Source organism: Heterodontus francisci, chromosome 7 (genome assembly GCF_036365525.1).
Source record: "Heterodontus francisci isolate sHetFra1 chromosome 7, sHetFra1.hap1, whole genome shotgun sequence".
Taxonomy (NCBI): domain Eukaryota; kingdom Metazoa; phylum Chordata; class Chondrichthyes; order Heterodontiformes; family Heterodontidae; genus Heterodontus; species Heterodontus francisci.
Window position 1 is genome coordinate 122,945,410 of NC_090377.1, and position 14,730 is coordinate 122,960,139.

A 14,730-nucleotide genomic window follows, 5' to 3' on the forward strand; every position below is an offset into this window, starting at 1 on the left:
AGTGTAGGTGGAGATGACTGTGTTGTCATTAGGCTTATGTAGTACATGGATAAATTATGTAAAAGAAAATTGCACTAAAAGCAAATATACGTTTAATCTATGCAATTGTCATGACCGAGGTTAGAGGAATGCACTGTCTTTCTCTAGTTCCTCCACAACACTGGTCACAATGTATGTTTAAATGTTTTACCCAGTTACCGATATGGCTAATGATGTACTTTATCTATATTAGTTTCCGAATAAAAAAATCCGCTAACCAGGTTTCTTTAATAAACAACAAAATTATTGATTTATTATAAAACAAGACTTATTCAATAAAGATGCAAAGCTTATTAACACAGTTTGAAATATGAAAGTATAAATATATATAACCTAACACACAAACACACATGGTTAGAGGAAAAAAAATGAAAAAACTGGTTCTGCAGAGATCAACTTTAAAAAAAAAATACATTGGCCAAGTTATTGCCAATTCTTGAAGTAAAAGGGTAAGATGGAATGTTCCAGATGACCTTTGGTCTGGCATCCAGGTACACATAGACGGCTGTCGCTGGGATCTTTCTGGAGCAGTTTTGTTCAGGAGACGTCGAGGAGTAGTCTTGCAGGATTTTTAGGAGAATTACTACATCAGTGGTTTCAGCTATCACATTGGATTTTCAGAAGATTTTCCAAAACAGGTGGAAAAGGATGAGTTTGGTGGCTTCTCTATTCTTAGCAGGTTACACACCAACTGAGCAGTCAAACAGTCCAAGCCAAATCAAAAAGCCAAAACTCCTGACAACCATAAACTTAGACATGTGACTTCTCTGTAAACAACTCCAACAGCCAGCAAGGCTCCTTATGTTTAGTTTAGCATTTCGTTGTCTCTTTCAGTAAATGTGTTTTTTAAAAAAAAAAAATCCAAACTTTCCTTCCAGTAACCCTTTTAAAAAAAAAAAAAGCAAATCCAGGCATCTTCTCGGTCTTTCAAATGAACAAATTTTCACAATTTTTTATCATGAGTCCTCAAAAAATATTAATAATGGAAGCACCTTCATGACACAATGCACTTAATTCATCACCTCAAATTGCTTGTAGGACAACCAACTTGACTAACTAGTCATGCTAGTTATATAGCTGGAAATGCTGTCTCCAGACAATAACTTAAAGCTGCTTTTATATTGGCTTTCCGCTGTTTTACTGCTGGATTTTGGGTAATCCAGCAATTTTACTTCAGTCTTTCTGCACAAGACCAAGTACGTTGGGACATTTTACTATGTTAAAGGCACGATATAAATGTTGTAAGAAAAAGGACCCAGCAGCATTGGCACATCAGTAATCTCAATATAACAGCACCTCCATATTGTTGTTCTACCATACAAGTATGAAAATTTACATGCCCAACATTACACTTCACCTGAAATCACAGTTACAGTGCTGGATGATCGAATACTGTTGAAAACGCTATGATTTCAGTTGTGATAATTACCCAAATAGGAAAATGCTACTGATGAATAACTAGTATGTGCAAAAGAAGCTATGAATAAATAATCAGCAAAAATTCTGTCAAAATTCAAATCACACTCAATGGCCATGCTGATTTTTCCATTGCTCTTAGTATATGTTGCGAAAATAAGTTATAGCATAATGAACCCAGCATTAATTTTAGAGAAAATAAACCAAAAACAGATTTATTCCATCTTCCAGTAGCTGGAAGACCTTTTATGGTCCTTGACATGCATTCCGTGCTATTCGCAAAGCTGGGTTGCAAGAACTGAACCATTACTCTCAAAGGTGTCAGTTTTGGCTCAGTGTCACTGTCACCTCTAAGCCATAACATTGTGGGTTCAAATCCCCCTACAGAGACTGGAGTGCATAATCTAGGCTTGCACTTCAGTGCAATACTAAGGGAGTGCTGCACAGTCGGAGGTGTTTTGTTTCAGATGAAGCATTAACGTGAGGCCCTTTTTGTCCTCTCAGATGTATGTAAAAGCACCCATGGCATATTTGAAGAAGAGCAGAGGAGTTCTCTTGATATCCTGGCCAATATTTATCGCTCAAACAGAACTACTGGTCGCATCTCATGGCTGTTTGTGGAACTTTGTAGCGCACAAATTGGCTGCTGCATTTCCATACATTGCCATAATGAGTACACTTCAAAAGTACTTCATTGGCTGTAAATGTTTTGGGACGTCTTAAGGTTATGAAAGGCACTATATAAATGAAAGTCCTTCCTTTCTTTCAATGCTTTGTATTTTAAGTGTTTGTGACTGACGATCCCTTGACTCACTGCTGTGCGAGTGCAGGAATGAACGAAGAAGTCTGCAAAGATTAAAAACGGAACACTTCATATCTGAACACATTAAGCAGATTTTATTACATTTCTGAAAACTATTGCTAAATAAGATTACTGATCGATTGTTGGGTACTTTTTTTAAGCTTGTAGACAGGAGTGCAGTGCCTCTGTGTAGCTTGACAAAATTGGAAATGCGCACCATGGTGTATTCACCCTACTTGGGCTTGGTCTAGCTGCTCAGCCACTCACATGGATCGACCACTTCCGTTGCAACTCTCAACAAGTGCAGTTGATTTTCCTCCCTCTTTCCTTTTCGACCTCTCCAAGCTTGTATCATTGTGATCTGACCGATAAAGCAGAACAATTTAACAAAAAACAGATTTTGAGGGAGAGTGGGAGACATCAAATGTAAATATAAATTGGTGACAAAGTTATCTGTGGATCCCAAATCAGAACTCTAATTAGAAATGGAATGGACTTCAAATAAAAAAAACAGCTAAGAGTATTGCCAATTGTTGGACAGCAATAATATAATTAATTTGTTCTGAGGTTACAAGATTGCAGAAACTAAGTTAATCAAATAGAGGAGTGGAAAAAATGTGTGTTGCATATTCAGAATATTAACTAAACCTGTTGTTCTGTATTAAAAAACATTTGGAATTTTAACAATACATTATGAAGCAGGTGTGATAACATGAGGGGAATGGTAATGAGTGTTAACAATGAAATGGGATCTCAGTGGGAGCAGTGAAGCATTTAATGTTAGTATTGTTCTTCAGTGTTTCATTCCTCAGGGCTCCAGCCCACACTCTGCCTCCTCCCTGATCTGAATGCTTCTTGCTGGAAAGTGCAAAATGCCCAAGTGCTGATATTAGGTAAGAACAAGATCAACCTGGACCATATTGCTTCCCTGTGACTTAATACCAACACTGTAACTATCCAGACTTGCATATCACAATGGTCATTTAAGTGAAGTAGCTAGAGCTCTGTGGCCTGTAACCTGTACCCCAGAGTAAGACATTACTTTTGAATAAAGAGGGGAAAACTGATGAGCTAAAGCTTAAGAAAATGCATTCCTATTTAATTATTAAGAACATAAGAAATAGGAGCAGGAGTAGGCCATTCGGCCCCTCGAGCCTGCTCCACCATTCAATAAGATCATGTCTGATCTGATCGTGACCTCAACTCCATTTTCCTGCCTGCCTCCCAGAACTAGGGATAGGCACCGACATGCTGCACTGCGGACATTTGGCAAAATTATTGACTCAGCCACGGACATGGGGGCAACTAATCTGTATATAAAGTGTATAGCCAATCTAATGCTATCAAAACACAGTCCAATTTAAAACACATTTCTCCCTATAAATAAAGTAGCTAAGCATACAAACATCAATGGAGAGCAGCACAACCGTATTAGCTAGCTAGAAAGCAAAATAATATGCAATGCCAATGCGAATTACTTTTATTGACAGAATAGAGCTAGCTATACCATGTCACGGGGTGATAGATGGACCTTATCAGATGGCCTCTGTGGATTCACACTGTGTCAGGAGTGCAAATTCATCCAATAAACCATGAAACTCAAGGAGAGAATTGTTATTGTGGTTATTGAGGTGAGGCAGTATAAAGCCTGGCTACCCGACCCGAACCCCACCAAACCTGACTACATGTGTCGGGTTCGGATTGGGTCGGGTCCGTATTCTGCATCCAGCATTCGGGCACGGGTTGAGTCGAGCTGGACTGTACTGTTTTGTTTCGTATTGTTTTTGTTTTAATCTACATGTTAATCTAATATGTTTGTTATTTTTGAGTTGGGTTGGGCATTTACAAAAAATTAAAGGACTCTGGCCCAGATTGGGTTGGGGTTGGCTGTTGTCGGGTGCGGCCTGGGTTGGGTTTTAATTTTATACCCGAGCCAAGTTTTAAGACAGTAGAAAAAACAGCAATAGGAAGACAGACCGTTTCTCAAACTGCTATTGTCACAAGACAATTTAACCCGTGATGGTCAATATTTGCACAACTTCTCCGTCTACTTGGAATATGTGTCTGAAGACAGGGCCGCCAACAAAAGGGCAGTGATCTCCAAATCAGGAGAATTTTATAGAATGGAGCAGATAGTACTTCACAAGAGTCATGTAAAACAGAAAAGCAGAGTGGGACAGGAAGGGACCGAGAGATTAATGGTAGGTAGCCAAGACTAGTTTATTCATCATGACAGGCTATTAAACTAGGTCCTGGATTCTAAAATACAGAAACAACAGCATCTCTCATGGACAAAATGTCATTTACTTACCAAAATTAGATAAACACAATTACAAATAAAGAGTGCACTTCAGTTCCTCCAATAAAGCAATGCTTTTAAATTTACTTATGTCCATATATCAGTCTATCACTGCTGATTCCGATTCAGCTCTGAAAACATAATTATTAACAAAAAGCTTTTCTGCAAAGGGTTGAGCAGTTGTTACTGCATGTATCGTTCAATTAAAAAATGTTTAGTCACTACTTGTCAGATTGTACCCCAGACTAACCAATTTATGTCCAAGCCAAATCCCTTACCTGTTAGAAAAGGTGCACTTTTAATGTAATGTCATTATATGATACAGACAACTTTCAAATGACATTGACCACCAAGGTTATCTGCCCTCAATCTGGATAGTATATGATGCACAATGCAGTTACTGATTTTAACATACTTGTAAAACTTGTCCTTTAATCCAATTCGCAGTAAAAGAAAATCAGTTAATGGCTGTTTCTAAAATGGTCATTGAAACATCATAAATTTTCACTGTCTTCCCCAACAGTTTTTAAAACTGCAAATACAGCATGGATTTTGTTAAGGAGTCATAGACAATTCATCATAGATTAAGGTTTATTAAAGCTATCCATTACTATTGTATATGGGTCAGCAGCAATCTGTTTTTGCCAACATCACTCAGTCCCATTGCATCGTACTCTTGTAATCATGAGGAACTTACAGTGCTGCCTTCTGGAGATTCTTTGGCTTTTCTTAACCTGTTTTCCCCTCAACGCAGGTTCCGGAACAATGAGATTCCAAATGGATAGTTGCGGAATTGTGACTTTTATATAGAAGTAAAAGTCCAGCAACTTTCAACATTTGTAAGGCAGAGGTAGATAAATTCTTGATTAACAAGGGAGTCAAAAGGTTATCGGAGGTAGGCGGGGGAGTGGAGTTGAGGCCACAATCAGATCAGCCATGATCTCCTTAAAGGACAGAGCAGGCACGAAGGGGTAGAATGGCCTACACCTGCTCCTAATTTGTATGTTTGTAACATGTCACTGAGCATGTGTCTCAAGTGAAAGTAATGTGTGCCAGAGCACAGAAATTGAGAAATTCCCTAAGTGACATTTGCCATTTTAAAATGAGTTAACATGAAACAAACCTTTAAAATTGTGTATTTTAAATAACATAACTGCACCTCTGCTTGAAGCAGGAGTGTCCAACCTTTTCACGTGGGGAATTGGGTACATTGCAATTTTTGTCTTACATGGGAGCCGGTGAGACAATTTCGGAAAGATAAAGGCATTAAAAATATTTCTGTGTCATTCCCCCACTCTATCCTGAATTTTACTGGGCTCCTGATGTTGGGGGTCGTGGCGGGGGGCCCAAAAATACCTCCAGGAGAGGCCCGCCATGGACCTCGACGCCAGGAAGGCCCTGCCCATATTACCAGTGGCGGCGAGGCCTTGTGGTGGCCACCCCGCACCCCCCCCTCCACCGGCACTCGGTGCCAGGAACATAATTAAAATATGATAATGTGTGAAAATAAATGAATAAATACTTAGCTTGTCACGCCGGCCATCCTGCTGCGATATTCCGGCCAGTTATCAGAATTCCCGTGCCTTCGGAGCTCCGTTTGGAGATCTGAGGCGGAACGCTGGTTGGGAGGGGGAGCAGGTAAGTTTTCAGGGTGGGTCGGGGTGGAGTACAGACTAGCTTTGTGATTGGTGGAGGGGATGGTGGGAAGGGCTTGAAGGTGAAAATAAATAAAGTTCGGGGGCGGGGAAGGTCGGGATCACGAGGTAAGTTTTTTTGGGGGGGGGAGAGGGCAATTAATAAATTTCTCAGTCATGGGGTGTTGGGGATGGGATTACATTTTTACCTTTAATTTTATGTCCCTTATAACTTTAAAAATTTAAATTGAACTGAAGGTCTGGAAAGCCTTTCAAAATGACACTGGACGCCGTTGCGTGGATGGAGCTTCCCTTCCCTCTATCTCATTAGGGGTTGGGGGACCACCCCAGCCATGTAAATGAGCTTGAACGTGCGATGCGCTGTATTTGAAGCTCGCCGTCGATTTCAGAAAAATTCAGCCCACTGTGTGTCATCCCCCGCCCCCCTGTCTGTCATTCCCCAACTCTGTGCCATTCCTACGCCCCCCCACAACGTGTCTTCATCTCTCTGTGTCTTCCTCCCCCTCTGTGTGTTGATTCCCCCTTTCTCTCTCTCTGCCCCTCTCTCTCTTTCTCTCTGCCCCCTCTGCCCCCCCTCTGTATCTCTCTGCCCCCCCTCTGTATCTCTCTGCCCCCCCTCTGTATCTCTCTGCCCCCCCTCTGTATCTCTCTGCCCCCCCTCTGTATCTCTCTGCCCCCCCTCTGTATCTCTCTGCCCCCCCTCTGTATCTCTCTGCCCCCCCTCTGTATCTCTCTGCCCCCCCTCTGTATCTCTCTGCCCCCCCTCTGTATCTCTCTGCCCCCCCCCTCTGTATCTCTCTGCCCCCCCCCTCTGTATCTCTCTGCCCCCCCCCTCTGTATCTCTCTGCCCCCCCTCTGTATCTCTCTGCCCCCCTCTGTATCTCTCTGCCCCCCTCTGTATCTCTCTGCCCCCCTCTGTATCTCTCTGCCCCCCTCTGTATCTCTCTGCCCCCCCTCTGTATCTCTCTGCCCCCCCTCTGTATCTCTCTGCCCCCCCTCTGTATCTCTCTGCCCCCCCCTCTGTATCTCTCTGCCCCCCCCTCTGTATCTCTCTGCCCCCCCCTCTGTATCTCTCTGCCCCCCCCTCTGTATCTCTCTGCCCCCCCCTCTGTATCTCTCTGCCCCCCCCTCTGTATCACTCTGCCCCCCCTCTGTATCACTCTGCCCCCCCTCTGTATCTCTCTGCCCTCCCTCTGTATCTCTCTGCCCCCCCTCTGTATCTCTCTGCCCCCCCTCTGTATCTCTCTGCCCCCCCCTCTGTATCTCTCTGCCCCCCCCTCTGTATCTCTCTGCCTCCCCCTCTGTATCTCTCTGCCCCCCCCTCTGTATCTCTCTGCCCCCCCCTCTGTATCTCTCTGCCCCCCCCTCTGTATCTCTCTGCCCCCCCCTCTGTATCTCTCTGCCCCCCCCCGTATCTGCCCCCCCCCGTATCTGCCCCCCCCCGTATCTCTGCCCCCCCCCCCGTATCTCTGCCCCCCCCCCGTATCTCTGCCCCCCCCGCGTATCTCTGACCCCCCCGTCTCTCTCTGACCCCCCTCTCTCTCTCTCTGCCCCCCCCCATTCGCGCGCTCTCTCTCTCTCTGTCTCTCTCTCTCTGTCTCTCTCTCTCTCTCTCTCTGTCTCTCTCTCTCTCTGTCTCTCTCTCTGTCTCTCTCTCTGTCTCTCTCTCTGTCTCTCTCTGTCTCTCTGTCTCTCTCTCTGTCTCTCTGTCTCTCTGTCTCTCTGTCTCTCTGTCTCTCTGTCTCTCTGTCTCTCTGTCTCTCTGTCTCTCTGTCTCTCTGTCTCTCCGTCTCTCTGACTGTTTCTGCTAGCGGGAGCAGGGGTTTCAGAACTTCAGACAGATTTGTGGTTTTCTGGAGGGCTTTTAAAAAAAAAAAAATTGAAACCTGCCGGAATACCCCGAAGCTGTTTAAAGTTCGGAAACCACTGTTCCTGCTCTCAGCTTTGAAACCTGCACTTATGATTTTTTTTCTAAAGCTGGTCTGTTCGGAAAGAAGAAGCCGATGGGAAATTTCTCACCCTGAAATTTCCAGTCACAACTTCAAAATTTTTTTTACCTTGGACACGTTGCTGATCCCTACCCATAACCCTTTACTCCCTTAGAGTCATAGTCATACAGCATTGAAACAGACCCTTCGGCCCACTGAGTCTGTGCCGACCAACAACCACCCATTTATACTAATCCTACATTAATCCCATATTCCCTACTACATCCCCACCATTCTCCTACCTACACTAAGGGCAATTTACAATGGCCAATTTACCTATCAACCTGCAAGTCTTTGGCTGTGGGAGAAAACCGGTGCACCCTGCGGAAACTCACGCGGTCACAGGGAGAACTTGCAAACTCCGCACAGGCAGTACCCAGAACCAAATCCGGGTTGCAGGAGGTGTGAGGCTGCGGTGCTAACCACTGCGCCACCGTCCCTTGTCCATCAAAAATCTGTCTAACTCAGCCTTGAATATATTCAATGACGCAGCCTCCACGGCGCTCTGGGGAAAATAATTCCAAACGCTAACGACCCTCTGAGAGAAGAAATTGCTTCTCATCTCCGTCTTAAATGGAAGACCCCTTAATCTGCACAGTGGCGCAGTGGTTAGCACCGCAGCCTCACAGCTCCAGCGACCCGGGTTCAATTCTGGGTACTGCCTGTGTGGAGTTTGCAAGTTCTCCCTGTGTCTGCGTGGGTTTTCGCCGGGTACTCCGGTTTCCTCCCACCACCAAAAGACTTGCAGGTTGATAGGTAAATTGGCCATTATAAATTGCCCCTAGTATAGGTAGGTGGTAGGGGAATATAGGGACAGGTGGGGATGTGGTAAGAATATGGGATTAGTGTAGGATTAGTATAAATGGGAGGTTGATGGTCAGCACAGACTCGATGGGCCGAAGGGCCTGTTTCAGTGCTGTATCTCTAAATAAATTTAAAAAAAATAAATAAATTAAAAATAAAAATTTCCAGATTCCCCCCACAAGGGGAAACATCCTCTCAACATCTAATTAATGTTAACGCATGTCTTGCTCTTGGATGTGTAATTCCACATAGAACAGAACTCGAGCTTAATTGTTAGCTTGACTCACTTCATGGGTTAAGTCTCACTTCAGGACTTGAGCACACCTGATCAATATAGTGCTAATGCAGTGCTGCATTGCTGGAGGCGGTTTTCTTTTGGATGAGATGTTAAATCAAAGCCCAGTTCAGGTGGCATAAATGATCCATTACAGCATTTGAAGAAGAGTGGGGAATTCTCCTGGTGTTCTGACCAATATTCTTCTCATATCAAAATAAGACAAACTGGTCATTCAGCTCGCTGTTTATGGGACCTTGCTCTGCAGTTACCTGCATAATAGCAGTGACCGTAATTCAAATCTGTTGGTTATGAAACTTTTGGAATGGCTTAAGGATGTGATGAGGTGGTACATAAATACAGGTCCTTCCTTCGTTTCTGAATTCTTCCAGACCAGAGGACCCAACTGAAATTTGTCACCAGACTAACAATAAATGTTCTCGCTGTGGAATAGCTCCATTTGTTGGTGGTCAACAAAACAAAAATAGCTCGTAATCATAAGTTTTATAGGTGTGGTCCGAGCATACATAAGGTACATCTATCAGACTGTAGGGAGCAAGAATTCTTTAAAATTATGAAAAGGTTTGATAAGACAGATGTACAAAGATGTTTCCACTTGTGGAGAATCCAAAACTAGGGGCCATAAATATGACACAGTCACTCCTAAATCCAAAAAGGAATTCAGGAAAAACTGCTTTACTCAGCGTGGTTAGAATGTGGAACTCGCTACCACATGGCGTAGTTGAGTCAAATGGCATAGATGTATTTAAGGAGAAGTAAGATAAGTATATGAGGTAGAAAGGAATAGAAAGATATATTGATAGGATGAGATGAAGTAAGCTGAGAGGAGGCTCGTGTGCCGCATATTCATTGGCACAGACCAGCTGGGTCAAATGGCCTGTTTCTGTGCTGTAAATTCTATGCAAGATCAACTTACAGGAACCACAAGATAAAGGAATTTCTATAAAGCCCAAAATTGTAATAGGAGCCCAAAATTGGGCTCGATTTATCCATCAACTTTTGCAAAGGTGACCAAGTGTCCGTGATGAACCATCAGTTGTTTTAGTTGATCCTCAATTTGAAATGTTTACTGAAATGTTTTTGCAGTGTCAGCTGTTGACAGCTAATTGTAGTTAATTTCTGTTTTCATATCAATTAATTTACTGTATTTCTGAGGCCACAATGGTGCCATTATCTTCTGTACAATAATATTAATTGTGTAGCAATAAACTGCATGTTCTAGACTCCTTGATGAGCTATCTATTAGATACCAACTTCTGGTTTTGTAGCAAGAATTCAGACCAGGAAACAATATTTTCAGGGACAATTTGAGAGTGATTGTTGCTTTTCCATTGTGTTGTCTACAACTACAACAACATCTTGCATTCATATAATGCTTTAATGTATTAAAATGTCTCAAAGCATTATCGGTCAAAATTTGGATAAGTGACAAAAACGTTGGCCAAATAATTAGATTTCAAGGAGCATCTTAAAAGAGGAAAGAGAGCTATAGAGGTTTGGGGAGGGAATTGCAGAGCTTGGGGCCTAGAGTTGAAGGCATGGCCGCCAATGATGGAGTAAAGGAAGTTGGGGGTACATAAGACTGGCAGGTATCCAAGTTGGAATAAAGCTGTGTATATGTGGTGCTAGCTACTTGTCTACAAGTTCTCAATCCCACCAGACAGATGAATAATGATAGGAACACAAGTCATTTACTAAATTGAGTCATTTGCGGCTTGGATGCATTTGTGATCATCAAAGCTGAGCAATGTTCATGATGAAGAATGGGTGCAGGTTGGATGTAGTTGGAGTCTTTTCACTCATCCCCATCAATATCCCTTAATGTAAATTTCAAGAGAGCAATCCTGACTGCATCAGTGCGATGTTCTCATCTCTCTTGCCATCTGTCTTTGTTGCTTTTCTAAATGCTCCTGCCTATTGATGCTGAATTATGAGCAGTTTTGTGCTGTGGACTCCTGCCCACTAGCAATTGACCAATTAAGTTTTAACACTGACTAGATTCATTTAATGTAGGTTTCTTCCAACTGTTGGAAGAGATTGGATGAAAATGTCACATTTTGTACAGCTATAATCAGTTTGGACTGTGTTTGGATCACTGCACCACTATCCACTGCACCAATCCTTTCTTTCTAAGAACTAAGGGGTAGCTCATGGTGCATTGTATTTGGACGCTGACCTATTTGGAGCCACTTTGTGGGTCAGGAGTAAAGGAATTATCATGTTAATGGAAATGGTGGAAGCAGGAGATCTGAGTTACAAGGAAGGAAGGGGAAAGTAAATCATACAATGCACATTATGCTATCAATGCACCAGATAATATTGTAGGAACTAACAAAGATAATAGGAATTCTTGGGCAATATTATAGCAGGGAAATGGACAATATTGCCATTTATGACATTCAGTTTCCAATCATAACTTTGAAGAATTGACAAAAGTTGAAGGTAAAATATCAGTTTTTGGGGTAGAATTGTTGCTGAATTTCACCGTGTGAAGTTAGTTACTCTGTAGATTCTTTGTGATCACAAAATGAATGGTGAATTAGCTGAATTGCTTCCTAAGATCTTTAGATTCCTGTTTTGTGGTGTTTCAATGATATTATAGAATAATAGGTACATGCAGCCTGTGCCAGTTCTTTGGAAGGGCTATCCATTTAGTTCTCCTCCCCTGCACTTTCCTTGTGGTCCTGCCATTTTCTCCCTTTTAAGTATGTATCTACTTCCTTTTTGAAAGTTGTTATTGAATTTGCTTCCACCACCCCTTCAGGCAATGCTTTCCAAGTCATAACACTTGCTATGCAAAAATACATTTCTCCTCATCTTCCCCCCCCCCCCCTCTTTTTTTTGGGCTAATTATCTTGAATTTCGTTACTCCCTGCTGCCAGTGGAAAAAGTTTCTCCCTATCTACTCCATCAAAACCCCTCATAATTTTGAACACCTCTGTTAAATCTCTATTATTGCGATCATCAGTCTCTTCTGTAGACTTCAACATCAGTACAGATGGAAGGAAACTAGAGGCACGCACAGAATAGGAAGTTCAAAAGTTCTGTAAACTGGGGAGAAAATTGAACACTGTTTCAAAATATGGCTGCTTGTATTTGCATAGTACCTTTAACATTCCGGGGGCACTTCACTCCGGTCAAAAGGAAGCCAAACATTAATCATGAGTTTGCAGAAGTGCCAGAAAACATGATTGATAAAGGTAGCTTTTGAATAGACTTTGAAGGTGGGAGTGAAGTCGCTGGGCAGAGAGGTATCGATTGGGTGGAAGCTCCAAAGAGTAAAACTGAGTTCTGACACCAGTCGTATGAAAGAAGGTTGGAGTTCCAAGTGGGCTAGAATTGGGAGTATCGTAGGGCACACATGGAGAACCTGGAGGATATTTCAGAATTAAAAAGGAAAGAAGAGAAAGAACTTGCATCTGGACAGTACCTTTCACGACCTCAGCATGCTCCAAAGTGCTTTAGAGCCAATTCTTCAAAATGCCATGGGATTTTTTTACATCTATCTGAGACGGCGGTTGAAGTCTTCGGTTTACCGTCTCATCTGAAAGGCAGCACCTCTGACATTATTGCCTGCTCTCAGTACTGCATTGAAGTGTCAGCCTAGACTTTGTACTCAAGTCTCTGGAGTGGGACTTGAACCCACAACCTTCTGATTGGTTGAGTAGGAACATAGGAATGAGAATAGGCCATTTAGCCCTTTGAACCTATTCTGTCATTCAGTTAGATCATGACTGACCAACCTAACTCCATTTACCCACCTTTGCCCCATATCCATTAATACCTTTGGTTAATAGAAAACTATCAGTCTTTGATTTAAAATTAGCAATTGACCAAGCATCAACTGCTTGTCATGCTGCCTATCTTTGTATCATTGGAAAATTTGGATATGTGGCTTTTTATCCCATCATCTAAGTCGTTAATAAATATAGTGAATATTTGAGGCCCTAAAACAGATCCTTGTGGGAACCGCTCGTCATATCCTGCCAATTAGAGTACCTTCCCATGATCCATACTCTGTCTCTTGTCTTTCAGTCAATTTCCTAACCAGATCAATAATTTGTCTTCAGATCCATGGGATTCAACTTCAGCTCACATGCTTTTTATGAGGGACGTTATCGAGTAGAGCGAGGCTTTATTTATTTTATTTTTATTTAGAGATACAGCACTGAAACAGGCCCTTCGGCCCACCGAGTCTGTGCCGACCATCAACCGCCCATTTATACTAATCCTACATTAATCCCATATTCCTACCACATCCCCACAATTCCCCTACCTATACTAGGGGCAATTTACAATGGCCAATTTACCTATCAACCTGCAAGTCTTTGGCTGTGGGAGGAAACCGAAGCGCCCGGCGAAAACCCGTGCGGTCACAGGGAGAACTTGCAAACTCCACACAGGCAGTACCCAGAATTGAACCCGGGTCGCTGGAGCTGTGAGGCTGCGGTGCTAACCAACGCGCCACTTTCTTTTAATTTGCTTAAATGCATGTGGTGGGTCATCAAAAAAAGATGAACTAATGAGTGAGATTTTTTTTTTTAAAACCCTAGTCAACTCAAAATTCCCCCCTTTATCACCCCAGAGCTCTTCTGTCTTTCAGCCTGACATTCTGAGCAAGGTTGTGATGCAATCTCAGCACACTCTGCTGCCCTCCATAGGTTTTTACGTGCACTGCGATTGTATGTGACTGAAAGACGTATGACTTCTCCTGTGATTTCAAAAGTAATTGTGGAAACTTTTTGGTATATATATCTGCAACCAATTGACTAGTTCACTGCTAATCTAAAGGGGCAGGATACCTCATGGGGAAATTTCTTTAGTGCAAAGTACTTCCATAGCTTTCTCCACATCTCGCCTATAATTTATCAACCTCTGCTTATCTTTGGATTAATTGCGAACAGCTACATGCCGCACCCTGAGGCAATCTAATATTTCTCATAAGCTCAAGGCTCAGCGCAAACTCTGCTGCTGTTGGACTCTTGCTCATTCAGCGGTCACCTGCATTAGATGTTTGGGCACACCAGTGCAGCACTGAGTGAGTGCCTGACTGTTGGAGGTGCCATCATTTGGATGAGGCATTAAACTGCAGCCCTGCTTGCCACCTCAGGTCGGCGTAAAAAGATCAATGGCAATATTTTGAAATAAAGCAGAGGAGTTCTGGCCATCACTTACCCCACAAGCAGCATCTAAAACTGGTGGATTATCTGATCATCACCAATTTGTTGTTTTGTGAGATCTTGCTGTGCACAAAATGGCCACTATGTTTCCTGCAAAATAATCGTGACAACACTTCAACAATGTTTAAGTGGCTGTAAAGTGCTTTGAGCCATCATGAGATTGTGAAAGGCACTATATACCTGCAATACCTTTTTCTTTTTTCATTTTTATTAAAGGGAGAAAAGGGTACTTAGAAACTTCACTCTGGTGTA

The 14,730-nt window shown here is 42.6% G+C and overlaps 1 protein-coding gene and 1 long non-coding RNA gene across 6 annotated transcripts in view; one reads left to right on the forward strand and one right to left on the reverse strand.

Moving 5' to 3' along the window:
• The window catches only part of LOC137372300 (partitioning defective 3 homolog B-like), a 1,025,472-nt gene that overhangs the window by 81,172 nt on the left and 929,570 nt on the right, over window positions 1–14,730 (forward strand). The gene's annotated exons all lie outside the window — the stretch shown is intronic.
• LOC137372301 (uncharacterized) lies at window positions 930–12,892 on the reverse strand. The gene is made up of 2 exons (XR_010975415.1): window positions 12,729–12,892; window positions 930–2,618 (listed from the first exon to the last, which is right to left on the reverse strand). It is a non-coding gene; the product is annotated as an uncharacterized lncRNA (long non-coding RNA).